A 14,570-nucleotide genomic window follows, 5' to 3' on the forward strand; every position below is an offset into this window, starting at 1 on the left:
CTGCTGACTGCAGTCGTGAGTGCAGAGGCAAAGATTTAGGCAAAGGTCAGGGTAGGAATATGTGGGTAGTAGAATTATCAATATATAAATACAACGTGGCAGCTGTCAGGAAAATGATCACACATCAGTTGCACATCAAACCTTTGCAATCCAGGAAGGCAATGATTTCATCTGAAAGATCCCTCAGGGTGACATACGTGCAGCCAATATTGTTGTGGACTTGGCAGAAACCTCTAATCATAGCAAGCTCCTTTGTAATGTTAGCTGCTTCTTCCCAATGCCCATGGCGAAAGTAATGGAAGTGTATGCTTTGGCATCAGGTGCTTGTTTGATAAGAACAAAACATTTGAGGACTGCAGTAACCTTGACTGAAACAGCCTTTGGCAGTGCGTCTCAGGTTTTGTTACAGAGGCTGGCACAACTCAATAACAGCCTCTCCTGAGAAGCAGAACATCCTAATGCACTAAAATAAAATAATGCTCGGAGGAAGAGTCAGTGGACCTGAAACGTTAACTCTGCTTTCTCTCCACAGATGCTGCCAGCCTTGCCGAGTTTCTCCAGCAATTTCAGTTTTTGATCCTAATGTTCTGTTCCTTACAGAAGTTGGGATTGCAGTCCTGGATGTCTACACCCAGTTGTAAAGGGGGCAAGATTTCCTGTCAGTTGCCTCCTTCCTTTGGTTTTACATGAAGCTGCAACTCTGATTGCTATGTCCTTCCACTGCCCCTTCCCCTTCTCACTTTGGCAGACACACCCCAAAGGAAGAAAAGCTGCCATAGGCCCTTTCTGAACATCTTACAATCAGCACAATCATTTTGAATAGATCTTGGAATCATAGAATCCCTACAGTGCAGACAGAAATTATTCGGATTATCGAGCCTATTTTAAACTTTTATTAGAGGCTGGCAAAGTTAAAAAAGATGCTTATTTTTCACCTCATGGCATACTATTCCAGCTACTACAGACACACACACACACACTCACATACACATGCGCGCACGCACACACACATGCACAGACACAGACACATGCACACGCACACACAGACAGACACACATGCACACAGACACACACACATGCATACACGAACCCACACACATGCACATGCATGGGCACGCACGTACACAGGCATATTCCAGTTCACAGGAAGTGAGATCATGCTGAAAGAAGCAGAATTTGCATTAGTATTGGGTAAAAGTATGAGGAATGAATCAGAACAGTAATTTATAGCATATAGTGGTTCAAGCTAAATGTTGGTTACACATGTGCATTGCAGAGGAAGCTAATTAAAGAGCCAATGCATTATTAATTTTGGATAAACTCTTGATTGAGAACATTCTTGCTGAAACAAAGGAATAATTAGAGACAGTGATTGTGTAAATAAGAATAGTTTACTTTCTGTGTTACTCAGAAGCAAGCATCATGTACAACACATTGCATGTCATGATATTGTGAGATTGAATGAATGTTATAGCCTTAGACATTGTTCCAGAGCAGTAGATACATGGTCTCAGCACCCAGCTGGCTATTTGATTAGGTTTTATAATTTAAGTCGTGCAGCCTGATCAACACAGTGTGATTCAGCTACTCTAAGTTCCAATTTGCATTTTGTGAACAATAACTCAGAATGAAAATCAATGTATAAAATTGCCATTAGTCGTAATGCTACTGTTGCTAAGATTCCTTTCGCTATTTGATCAGCTGTACTGTTAAAACATTAAAGAGAAAAATTAGACACAGCAAGTAGTAATGTTATAAATAGAATGACAGCTTGCTGATGTTGCAAGCCAACTGCGTTACAATCTATAGATTCTGTGTCTATCATAAACTATGAAATAAAGGATCTGGTCTCCAAAGGTTTTGCTGCACTTACAAATACATTAAGATAAATTTTACAAGATTTTCTGCCACTGAAAGGCTCCTGAGCTGGTACCACAACATTGTATGAGTACATTTTAAATAGTGAACTGTCACAGATTGCAAACAATGCAAGGTCCCACAGAATTTACCTTCCTATCGAGATAAACGTTTAATGGTTACATATCACGGGAGGAGTCTCTATGGCACCTAAATGAGCATTTTCTTAAATTACAAAAAGTGAAAGTGAAATTACACAAAGCTAGTAAGATAAGCATCTCAAAGTATAAGGTGTAATTGGTACAATCTATTCACATTCCAACCAATAATCCACTCTTAACTAATACCAAGATCACCCATGGATTTGCTGTTTATGGGATTTTACAGTGTGAAAATAGACTCGTTGTTTGCCAACAGTTCAATAATTTCTCTTCAATAAAATTCTTAAAACGTAAGAAGTAACTTGAAGCATATCTAACAGACAGGATAAGGCATAACATGTACGCAAATTATTGGGTGGAATTTTCCCTGTCCCTAACTGATGTGGGCAGTGATGTGTCAGTTGCAAAATATGGTGTGAACACAAAAGAAAATTCTCAACTTCGAGAAAATGACTTCTGATCTTGCTTGTGAAGTTTTACCAGATAGATGAAAATCTTGCTAGTGAGTGGCCTAATCCTCCCTCACTTATATGGAGTTTGGTACTTTCTCAGAAGGTGGAGAGGAACTAGATGGCAACAGTTCCCAACATGAAGGTCTGTGCAGCTACCCTCTGTCTTCTCTGGGCCACCATGATGGCCAGCACTCCCCAGTATCATACAGTACATTCCATGGGCAGCGACCACCTGCATCCTTCATCCATGGCGGTTAGCAGCAGCCTTACCATACCATCACTGCACATCCCCAACAGGCACACAATACAATTCATCTCTTCAATCCTGCACTTTGCGGCATACTGGCACCTTACATTGCAATGCTGTTGCCCGGTCATTTCGTGCACAGGGACAGGAATCCAGCTCAATGGCTGTGAAGCAGACCTAATGCCAGACGAACTATAACATTTCACAGTTTACAAACACATGTGGTCTGTTTGAGGTGCATGAGCTGCGCACCTCATGCCTTCAGTTGTAGAGTATTGGTATGGCTATCTTATATATAAGAGTGTGTGAGGCAAAGTTCTCATTCTTCTCACAAACGTACACCTTCCTCTGTGTCCGTCCCCATGATATATGTGCTTGTGCATTTTATGAAGTTATTAATGGGGTTCTCTCCTCCCTGAACCTAAGCAGGTGTATTCCTCTGACTGCCAGTGACCTCGGCTGTTTCTTCCTTTGCTAGCTGCAGAGACATGGCTGTGACGTGCCCACCAGAATGTGCTCCTGACTCTAATCTGGCCAAGGTGTCAGGATCTGAGCTGGTGGGGAGTGCAGGAGGCAGCCTCGTCAATGCATCCTCTGAGGGATGTGTGGCCTCCCACTCAGAATTGGAGACTAGGATAGTATCCCGAGGAGCTGCTGTCTTCGGATTGATACTGTGCACATATGGCTGGAGAAGAACAGAGAGTGAGTTCCAAAGTAGAGGTAGAAGTGCAGGCATGTTAAGAATACATTCATGGTGCTATAATCAGAGAACCATGCAGCAATTGACAATGAGTCTTACTTGGTTGATGGTACGTGCAGGTTTTGGAATCACCATGTGGGCAGTCTCTATCCTCTTCTGCTAAGGCTTAGCAGATGATGAGAGAAATGAAGGACACCATGTCACCCGCGATGAAACAAAGGGAATGGCTGAAGTGGCATCGCTGATTGTCCCCTTCAACACTGGAGTTGAGGTCACATCACACAGGTCAACCTTGTGCCTGCATCCGTAGCTTAGACAGGGAACCCGTCACTGAGATGATCCCGAGTTAAACAGTGCCGGGTGGATGTGCTGAGTATGTCTGCAGGTTTCCCACATGATATCAGACAACACAACAGACCCCCATACCTTACGCCGCCCCCAATACTCAATCCAGTTAGTATCAGAAGCAGGGCCTGTAAGTCACTGGGAAGATTCTTCACTCTGACTGGTTGAAAAGCGTTACCATATTTTTGCCTTTTCCCAGACTCCACTGATCCTCAGTTGAGGACCTCATGCTGAATGCGATACCTGATTATAGCAGATCTGTGCTCACAGGTCCTTGAAAACTCTGTGGGCAGCTATCAGCTAAGTGAATGATGAGTGTTATTCCTTCACTACCAGCTGCTAAATCATTGACTTTGGGCAGTGACAAGTATCCTGTCAGTACCAACCATGGCAAATATTTATCAGTCAGAATGAATAGGATGAATTTGAACAAAGCTAATCCCAGATTGCACCTAGGAATTTCTGTTCCAACAAAGCTGTGCTGTTTGTTTGAAAACAAAGGAATGTACAACAGGAATGTGGTTTTACAATTTTAAAATAATTGGAAGACTTAAAGAGTGGACGAAAACTTACCCCTTGGTTAATTTTTGTGAAACTTGCTGTTGTTGCATGTACTTACAACATTAGCAAGTTCCCTTTATTGAATGATAAAGATAGTGCTTGGTACAGAGTTGCTCAGTGAATTCTAGTCATCTCTTGCAATTTTGAACATCATCTGTATTTTCAGATGCCATTAACCTCTTTCTGTTATTCTTTTGTGAATGAACTTTATATCATGAAAATGCAGTCAGCCTTCACATTCAGGAAGTTGACAATAGTAGCCAACATGAATTGGACTCCCAACGGCAAGTTTCCCTTGTCCTAAAGAAATTCTAAAAATCTATCTTCTGTGATCTGTTGAAAATAATCAACATCAATGACACATGGCCTGATTTGGAATTGAATACTGAGAAAGATGTTTCCATCCTTTTCTGCTTGGCATGTTGAAAGACATTAGTATCAACTTCCCTTTCAGATGGGTGAATACAAGGTGGATGGGATAAATATAACCCCTTTCAAGACTTACACTTCAAAGTTAATTGCCATCTCTTATGAAGATTATTAGACTTGATGGATACTGTTGGCAATCCTATTGAGGTATTGTGCCATTGAATCAACTAACTTCATGTGCTGGGTGTGTCAACATCACTGAAAATGTACAGCTACTACAAAATTTGCAATACTTAAACCTTTTTTCGACGCTAATTACAGCAACAGATTGCTGAAAATAATAGTAGGTGCTTCATTCTATTTATTCAGACTAGAAAAAGGTTATGTATACAGGAAGTAATTTTTATTTCCCTTGACTACATATATTTGACTGCTGCGGTTTAGAAAATACTGCAAATGCTAAATGTGACAAATACGAGTTCCAGAGTTTGATGTATTTTGATTTTAGTAATTGATGCCCAGTCCCGTTATTTTAGTAAAAGCAACATACTGAAGATGCTGAACATCAATAAAAAGCCAGGAAGCTTGCCATAGTTGTCATCAGACCTCAGTCCTGTCAATGGGGATAGTCTTGACTGAGGGAACCCTGGTACAGTTAGTCAAGGCAGCCTCTGATATCAGTCTAGGCTCTGCTTCGGAATTCTCTCTCTAAAAGGGATAGGAAGCCAAATGCCAGGTAGTACACTGCCCAACTTGATGCTTTCTGCCCTTTTTGTGGGCTGTTTTGCCCCTGGGATGAAAGAGGAAGGCAGATATTACAGAAGATGGAAGTCAATGGTAGTGGTATTGTTATTGGTGCAGGTAGGGAGTGAGTGAGTGGGCAGAGAAAAGAGCATACAGGGTCAGTGGTGTCATCGTTTAGGGTGGGTGAGGATGAATGGGGAAGATGTTGAAGGTAATATTGAGAGTGATAGAGCATGACTATTGGTGGAAGATGGGTGTAGCAACAGATAAGAGTGAGAGAGAGATGGAAGTACTTATGCTGCTGAAGTGGAGATCATTGAACTTCTTCCACGAGTGCTGGGCATTCCTTTAGGTGGCAGAGATTGTTTCAGCCTGGGTGGCAACTTCAGACCAGGCCAGCATAGTCTGTTGGTGTGGTCTCCACTCTAGTTCTGGGGCAAAAGAAACTTTCTGTGTCTGCACCACTCCTTCCAGTAGGACCTCCAGGTCCCTGCCTGCGAATCAGGGTGAGGAGTATCTCCTGGCTGCCATGTCTGGGATAAATGTCAGGAACTGTGGAGGGCAACCCTGGACACAGCGGGTTTTCAGAATATGGCATCAATGCCACAGGTGCCAGTAAATTTCAGGATCTCCAATGAATAGTGAGTCGCTCTGAGAATGGTTTGTGGCAAGATAAGCTGGAAATACGGCATGATTCTTGAGAACTAATGCCAACTAATGGTGAGGAAACATTCTCAGTCTCACAACACTCTACCAAACCCAATGAGATCACAATTAGCCACAAAGTGGTCAGATTCTGCCCTGAGTTACTGTTTCAATGTCAAATATGACCTCCTCGCACTCTCCGTCTCCACAGACACTGCCAGATCTGTTGAGCGCCTTCCAGCAATTCCCACGTTTATCCTCAATAATACCTTCTCTTTACAAAAGGATGGAAATGATCTATTCCATCCCACTTTGACTATTATATTAAAGCGTGCTGTGCGTGAGCTCAGTTTGCAGCATGCTTTCTTCTGAGTCAGAAGAGTAGGCCTTCAAATTCCATTCCAGTACTTCAGTGTATAGTCTAGACTAATTGTACTGCCTGAGGGAGTAGCAAGCATCAAAGATGCTGCCCTATAAATGAACTGTTAAATTCCTTCCCAGCCAGCAAGATCTTGCTACACTACTTAGAGAGTTTGCTTGGCATCTTGGCCAAAGCTCCCCAAACAACTAAAATTATCTGGTCATGTATTTCACTTACTTTTGTGGGATCTTAGCTTGTACCTCTATTAGCAATTGGGTTTTGTGAAATAATACTTATGATTTTTTTTTTAAAAAAGTATTCCATTGGAAGTGAAATGTTTCAAGTTATCTTTAGGACAGAGTAATGTGCTATCTGAAAGTACATGCTTTGCTTTATAAAATTAACATTGGATTGCTGTTGCCAAACAGTGTTAAAGGTGCACGTAAAACGAAATTAATGCAGTGTCTCTAAATGCTGAGTGGGTATGGGTTTCCACAAGTCAACTATTCTCACATAACTACTCTCTGCAGTGAATCACAACCCACAGTTAACAAGATATAGTGAGACACCTTCATTTCTTATGTTCTTATTTACCTCACCAGAGAAAGGAACATGCAGTGATGAATTGAATCTCTTTCATAGTTGTATTATTTGTTGTTTCTCAGTGTAAGTTGATTATAACCAGCAGACAAGTGTTTTAATAAGTATATTAGGTACACAAGTCCTACGGAAGAACACAAGGAGAAAGTGAGGACTGCAGATGCTGGAGATCAGAGTTGAGAGTGTGGTGCTAGAAAAGCACAGCAGGTCAGGCAGCGTGTAAGGTGCAGGAGAATCGATATTTCGGGCTTCAGCCTTGATGAAGGGCTTATGTCCAAAGCATCGATTCTCCTGCTCTTTGAATGCTGTCTGTCCTGCTGTGCTTTTCCAGCACCACACTCTCGACTACAGAAGAACACAGGATAATAATACAATAATTATAAAGAACCAATAATTTGATTGAATGTCCCATTGCCAGAAATATTAGATCTGGAATTTAAATTCCAAACAGGTCTCTGGTCTACTTGTCAAAATGAAAGATTTGTCATAAGCAAGATGCCAGAATTTGGGTTTTGAATATACACCTTCAGGAAAAACAGGGCATCTCTGCAGGAGTTCCTCACAGGAATGTCCTAGGCACAACCATTTTCAGCGAATTCATCAATGACCTTCCCTCCATCAAACCTCAGAAGTGGGGATATTTGACAATGATTCAAAATTCAGCACCGTTCACAACTCATAGAATCATACCTTACATAAGAGGCCATTTGGCCCATCAAGTCAGTACTGCTAAAACTATACAAGTACCTACACTAGTCAGACTTTCCCGCACTAAGCTCAAAGTCTTGAATGTTAGGAATATTTCAAACGCTCATCCAAGTACTTTTTAAATGCTGTGAGGTTACCTGCCACAACAACCGCACCCCACCTCCCCCTCTACCCTGGGCAGTGCACTCTAGACCTCACCAACATCTGGGTGAAAAAAAGGTTTCCTCAAATCCCATCTAAACCTCCTGCTCTTCATTTTAAAAGTATGCCCCCCCACCCCCCCATTTTTGAATCATCAAGTAAAGGAATCAGCTGCTTTCAATCTGCAACTCAGAATCTTATACATTTCTATCAGCCCCTCTCAGCCTTCTCTACTCCAAAGAAAACAATCCAAGCTTATCCAGCCTCTTGCATAGCTAAAATGCTTCATCCAAGGATACATCCTGGTGAATCACCTTTGCACACCATCCAGTGCAATCACATTCTTCTTATAATGTGATGAACAAAACTACTCACAGTACTCTAGAGATGACCTAACCAAACTTCAGTGCAATTCCCACATAACTGCCCTGTTTTTATAATCTATGCCTCGACTGATAAAGGCAAATATTCTGTATACTTTCTTAACTCTCCTATTAATTTGTCCTGCTACTTTCTGGGATCTGTGGGCAGACACTCCAAGATTCCTTTGTTTCTCTAAGCTTCCTCTGATATCCTGCCATTAATTGAGTACTGCCTTGTTACTTCTTCCAAAGTGCATCGCCACATGTGTATGACGAGTTAAATTCCATCTGTGACTGATCTGACCGTCTGACCAATCCTTCTACATTTTCATTTAACTTCATTAACGTCTTGCTCACAGTCAATCACTCAGCCAATCTTTGCGTTATTCACAAAATTATTTATCATTCTCATCTCCCCTCACTCACATTCTCACCTTCATCATTCATGAATGTCACAAACAATATTGGACATAGCACTGATCCTTGCGGTATGCCACTGCACGCTGGGCTCCAGTCACACAAATGACCTCCTATCACCACATTCTGTGCCCTGCCACCAAGCTAAATTTGCATCCAACCTGTGAAGTTACTTGGCTTTTATCTTCTATATCAATTTCCTATGTGGGACCTTGACAAACTATATCAACTGCCCTACCCTCATATACACATTCGATCATCTCCACAGAAAATTCCGCTAGACTTAGTAGGCATGACCTCCTTGTGACAAAGCCATGCTGACTATCACTCATCAACCTGGCCTCTCCAAGCGGAGGTTAATTTTCCTCTTCACTGTTTTCTCCTTAGATCCATGTCCAAATATAGCAAGGCCTGGACAATATCTTGGCTTGGGATGAAAAATGGCAAATAATATTCGTGCCACACGAATGCCAGACAATGACCATCTCCAATAAAAGATAGAGATAACTAACCATCACCCCTTGACATATCACAGTACTACCATCACTGAATCCCCCACTATCAGCATTCAAGTGGCCAGTATTGACCATAAACTTAACTGGATTTGCCATACAATCACAATGGCTACAAGAACAGGTCAGAGGCTAAGAATCCTGCAGTAAGCAACTCACCTCCTGGCTCCCAAGAACCTGTCCACCATCTACAAGTCACAAATTATGAATGTGAGGGAATTCTCCCCACCTGCCTGGATGACCACACCTCCAACAATACCAAGAAGCGTTACACCACTCAGGACAATGAAGCTCACTTGTTTGGCAGGACATCCGTAATAATCCATTCACTCCACCACCAATGCACAGTAGCAACAGTGTATATCATCTACTAGGCGCACTGCAGAAATTGACAAGAGCTCCTCAGACAGCATCTTCCAAACCCTCGACTGCTTCCATCTTGAAGGACACGGGCGGGAGACACACCACCACCAGCAAGTTCTCCTCCAAGCTCTTCACCATCCTGACTTGGAAATATATCATCACTCCTTCAATGTTGTTGTGTCAAAATCCAGGAAATCCTTCTCTAAGAGCATTGTTGGTCTACCTACAGCATATGGACTGCAGCAGTTCAAGAAGGCAGCTCCCCACCAATTTATGAAAGGCAAATAAGAATAGGTAATAAATACTGGCCAAGCCAATAACACCCACGTCCCATGAATGAATAAAATAAGCCTTTCAAATGATCATACCGGCTGTCCATTTTGAAGTACACAAAACAAATCAGACCAGCAGCTGTCACTGGCCAGTTGTACCTTGTTTTTCCTTCTGGGAATACTAGCATACAAATTGGTATGTAGTGTTAGTGGAACAGATGGTAAGGATGCCCAGAGAAAAAAAAGGCAAAGGTGATTCTAAAAGTAGTAGAGGAGAGCTAAATATGAAAGATAGGTGTTAATAGTATTTGCTGATAGCAGGAAATAGGTCAGCTTTGTCTTTTCCAATAGTTGACCTTCGACTCTTTCTCAAAAGCTTAATAACGATCACTTTTCCAGGTCCCTTCAATTCCAAAGAAGAGTCATTTTGGACTCAAAACTTTGACAATGTTTCTCTCTCTCCACAGATGCTGCCAGACCACTCAGGTTTTACAGCACTTTCTTTCAGATTTCCAAAATCCACAGTACCTTGCTTCGATTTGGGACTCATTATAAATCATTGATTTACCTTGGAATGGTTTCATGCCAGATTTTAACTCTGAGAAAGGCTGAAGCTGCAGGGCTTTTATGACCTTGCCCATAAAAACTGGGTGAAGGGCTCCCGACATGCAAACATAGACTTACTAAAAGTAAACTCATAGATTTTACAAGATGCCATTTGCGTTTGTATGTTCACATACACTTCACTAATTTTTACTCCTTATATTTTATGCGGTCTTTGGATGATTTTCCACTTTTGTTTTCAACTTTAAGTTTATTCCCTTTGCTATTCAGCTTCACTATTTTTGGTTTCTGCTTCATTGATATGCACCCTCTAGTGAGGTAGGGTTAGACATTCCTTTAGAGGATTATAATTGAAATGATGAGTGGGAATTTGCAATGATCAACGATGCAATGTTCTGGAGGGATCTTGGTTACACAAGCTACTGTGCTGGGACTTACATTTTTGCACTCCTTCACACGCATTAGTGTGAAAAACATAAACATTTGCTATTTAAAAACATTTACAGGATGTTGTCCCATATGAATATTTTGAAGTGATATGGATGGATGACAAATGACAAAGAAACTAAAGTTATCTGTTCAGTATAGTTTTCCCCAACACAGAATCTATTTTGTGCATGGTATAATATATATATATATATATATTCCTAACTAAACACATATACAATATGAGGAAAGTAGTGAATAGGAAATGTTATCAAGCTACATGAACCTAGTTTTAGTGTTTTATATTTCCTCTACCATCAACTGAACCAAATTAATGGCTTCAAATTAACACCCAAGATGTTATTAACAAACAAAAAATGACACAGAAACTTTCAAAAAGTGTAAATTATTTATTCCAATGTAGGAAAGAATTTAAGTGTAAATAACTGTCAAATATCTCCAATACAGAATGACCCCAGATGTAATTGCCATTTAGGAACACCTAGTGACCTTTGTCTCAGTTTTTGGTCTAGCTTGCTTAAAGGAAAGTTTTTAAAAATGTGTTTCTTTTAAGTAATTATTCCATACACTGTCTGTTCCAGTACAAGATCTCACTAAATTTATTGAGGATTGTATTTTTTTTCCTCATTTTGAGGCACTGTTAACATCAGGATGCATAATTTGTTCAGTCACTGCATAAACAAGTACGATATAATATTGGGAGTTATTCCAAGCTGAATAATTAATTAAAATAAAATTTCCATTAATAAAACATTGCTTTTCTCAATCTCCATCAGTACAAGATACTTTCCTGAGCATAAGGTCCCCAGATTTTTTAATCATGACTACGTTCTTCAAAAAGTTTTTGAAAAATTGTATGCCTCCCTCCCTCTCTCCCCCAAAGCCCCTCACATCTTCTTTCTCCCTCCTATCCACCTGGAAGGGTGCCATGCTCCACCACTCCTAGCCTCTCTGGTTTGCTCCTGCAGCCTCCCTATCTCCACCTATCCTCAAGCTACCTCCCTGTCTCCCCACCAAGCACCTTACAGACTTTTCTTCCCTAACCTACCTTGCACCCTCATCTCCACCCACACCAATGCACCCTCATTTCCACCCACACCAATGCAACCTCTCCTCCCCACCCCCATATGGCTGCATTGATTTCCCCCCTCCCCACCCCAACTTCACAACCTCCTTCTGCTTCTCAGTCCGTCTGGACCCCCTGGGTAGACAGGTAGTTCATCCAGAAAGGGTTGGCCCACTGCTCTCTCCAGGATTGGCAGAAAGACTGCTCTTGGCCTTGACCCCCACTCTCACCCTTGTTAACATGACTGAAGGCACCTAGACTTTGGACCACACCCTCTCCTCTGCAACCTGCTTCCCCCTTCCCTGTCTTGATAGACAGCAGCTGTCTCTTGGACACCAGCTCTTAGCCTCCATCCCCTAGTGATTCCCTCACTTCCAGCACTTTACTAACTGCTTGCTACTCCTTCAATCACATGTTGCTTCTCTGTAGCATTTGTTGATAAATGGGTGCAGTGTACTCAAGGATGGGGTACAAGAGTATAGTGAGAAGTGTACAATGTCACCACACACAGCATCATCTCAGGTACAAGGTACTTAGGTACAAAACCTTAGTTCTGGAAATAGAGAAATGAATCAATAAATTTTAAAAATGAGCACAACCATTTTCTTAGCATAAACATAGCAAAATAAAGAAATAAAGTTAAAATGTCAAACACTACAATTCTTTCTTAAGCCATGGGCCTGCAGTTGCTCCAAGCTAGGCTTTCCCAAGAGGTCTCGCTCTCTTTGGCACCGGGCATGCTTTCACCCACGCTTGGCTAAGACCCTCCCAGGCATATCACGCTTCAGCCCCCACTGCTACATTCGCCACCACCACCTCGTCACTGACCAGCATCCTTCAGTGCCGCCTTCCATCATGGCCAATTGCTGTTCATCACTGCTGCCATGAGGGCTTGCACTGGGCCCTAGCTACTGCTATGCTCCATTGCCACTGCTGCCTCCATGGCTTCACAAATGCACTGGGCCTAATTTCCTCCATCTGGGCCTACTCTCCTTCGCACTGGGCCTACTCCTCTCTACACTGGGCCTATTTCCTCCGTACTGGGCCTATTGCCCTCTGGGCTGGGCCTATCTCCTCCGCCTAGGCCTACTCTCCTCCGCACTGTGTCTACTCTCCTCCAAACTGGGCCTACTCTTCTCCACACTGAGCCTACTCTTCTCCAGGCTGGGCCTATTTCCTCCACATTGGGCCTATTGTCCTCTGAGCTGAGCCTATTTCCTCTGGGCTGGCCCATCTCCTCCGCACTGGGCCTACTCTTCTCCGCACTGGGCCTATTTCCTCCACACTGGGCCTATTTCCTCCACACTGGGCCTATTTCCTCCACACTGGGCCTATTGCCCTCTGGGCTGGGCCTATCTCCTCTGCCTGGGCCTACTCTCCATTGCACTGGATTCATTTGACGTCTGCGAGATCCATCGCCAATGCCATCCAAACTCAAGAGGTAACTAAGGAAAATAGAAGATAGAAAAGTAAACAAGAAAATAAAAAAAAGAAAAGCAGTCAGAGCAGACGAGCTCCAGCTCAGGAACTCTACTCCGCCACCATCTTGCATTTAGAATGTTTTATGGAGGGTTTCTTTCTGTAAGGCCTAGTGGGTTTTCTTGCACATTTATCTCAAACCTGCCTCATTAACAAGATACCCAGCTTCTATGGCACCCCTCTTGTCTGATGCTAACCCTGTTCTCTTCCTGCAGGTCGAGGTGCACTTGTCAATACCGAGATATCCCTGTCTCTCAGGTGCCAAAGCCATTTTTAATAGGCAGGTGTGCAACAGTAAAGCCTGGCTCTCTGCACTTCATGACAGCAGCCATTCACCCCGGACATGGCAGATAAGGGGACATTAGTGCCACTCTGTGGCCCTGGGGAATGGGGTGGTATGGAGGAGGAGGAACGGCTTCATCCTATAAGATTGGCTAAATACACCAGGACACCAAATTACTATCTAGGTCAGTGTGATCTCAGACCTCTGGAGGAATGCCCAACACTCTAGGAAGAAAATCAATGACTGTCTCAGATCCAACTTGTCCATGTTTCCCAATCTAAACTGAATTATCTAATCTTCCCAGTCCCACTTGCCTGCATTTGGCCAATGTCCCTCTATACCTTTTCTATTTATGCACCTATCCAAATGTAATTTAAGTGGTGTAGTTGTACCTGCATCTACTACTTCCTCTGGCAATTCATTCCACATACGAACTACCTGCTATGTAAAAAAGTTGTCCCTCAGGTCCTTTTTAAAGCTTTCTCCTTTCGCCTTAAGAATACGCCTCCTAGTTTTGAACTCACCCAACCTATGGAAACAGAGCTTTGTTATTCATCTTATCTAAGCCCCTCGTGATTTTATAAACATTTTTACAATTACCTCTCAACCATGAGTGCTTGACTGATAAAAGTCCCAGCCTATCCAGCCTTTGTTTATAACTCAAACCCTCCAGACCCAGCAATATCCTGATAAATCTCTTCTGAACTCTTCTGAACTCTCTCTAGCTTAATAATATCCCTCCTATAATTGGGCAGCCAGAACTATACACAGTGCCCCAGAAGAGACCTCACCAATGACTTGTACAACTTCAACATGATGTCCCAATTCTTATTTTCAAAGGACTGAGCAATGAAGGCAAGCATGCTAAATATCTTTATAACCATCCTGTCTATCTGTGATGCAAACTTCAAAGA

This window comes from Chiloscyllium plagiosum, chromosome 3 (genome assembly GCF_004010195.1).
Source record: "Chiloscyllium plagiosum isolate BGI_BamShark_2017 chromosome 3, ASM401019v2, whole genome shotgun sequence".
NCBI classification, from domain to species: domain Eukaryota; kingdom Metazoa; phylum Chordata; class Chondrichthyes; order Orectolobiformes; family Hemiscylliidae; genus Chiloscyllium; species Chiloscyllium plagiosum.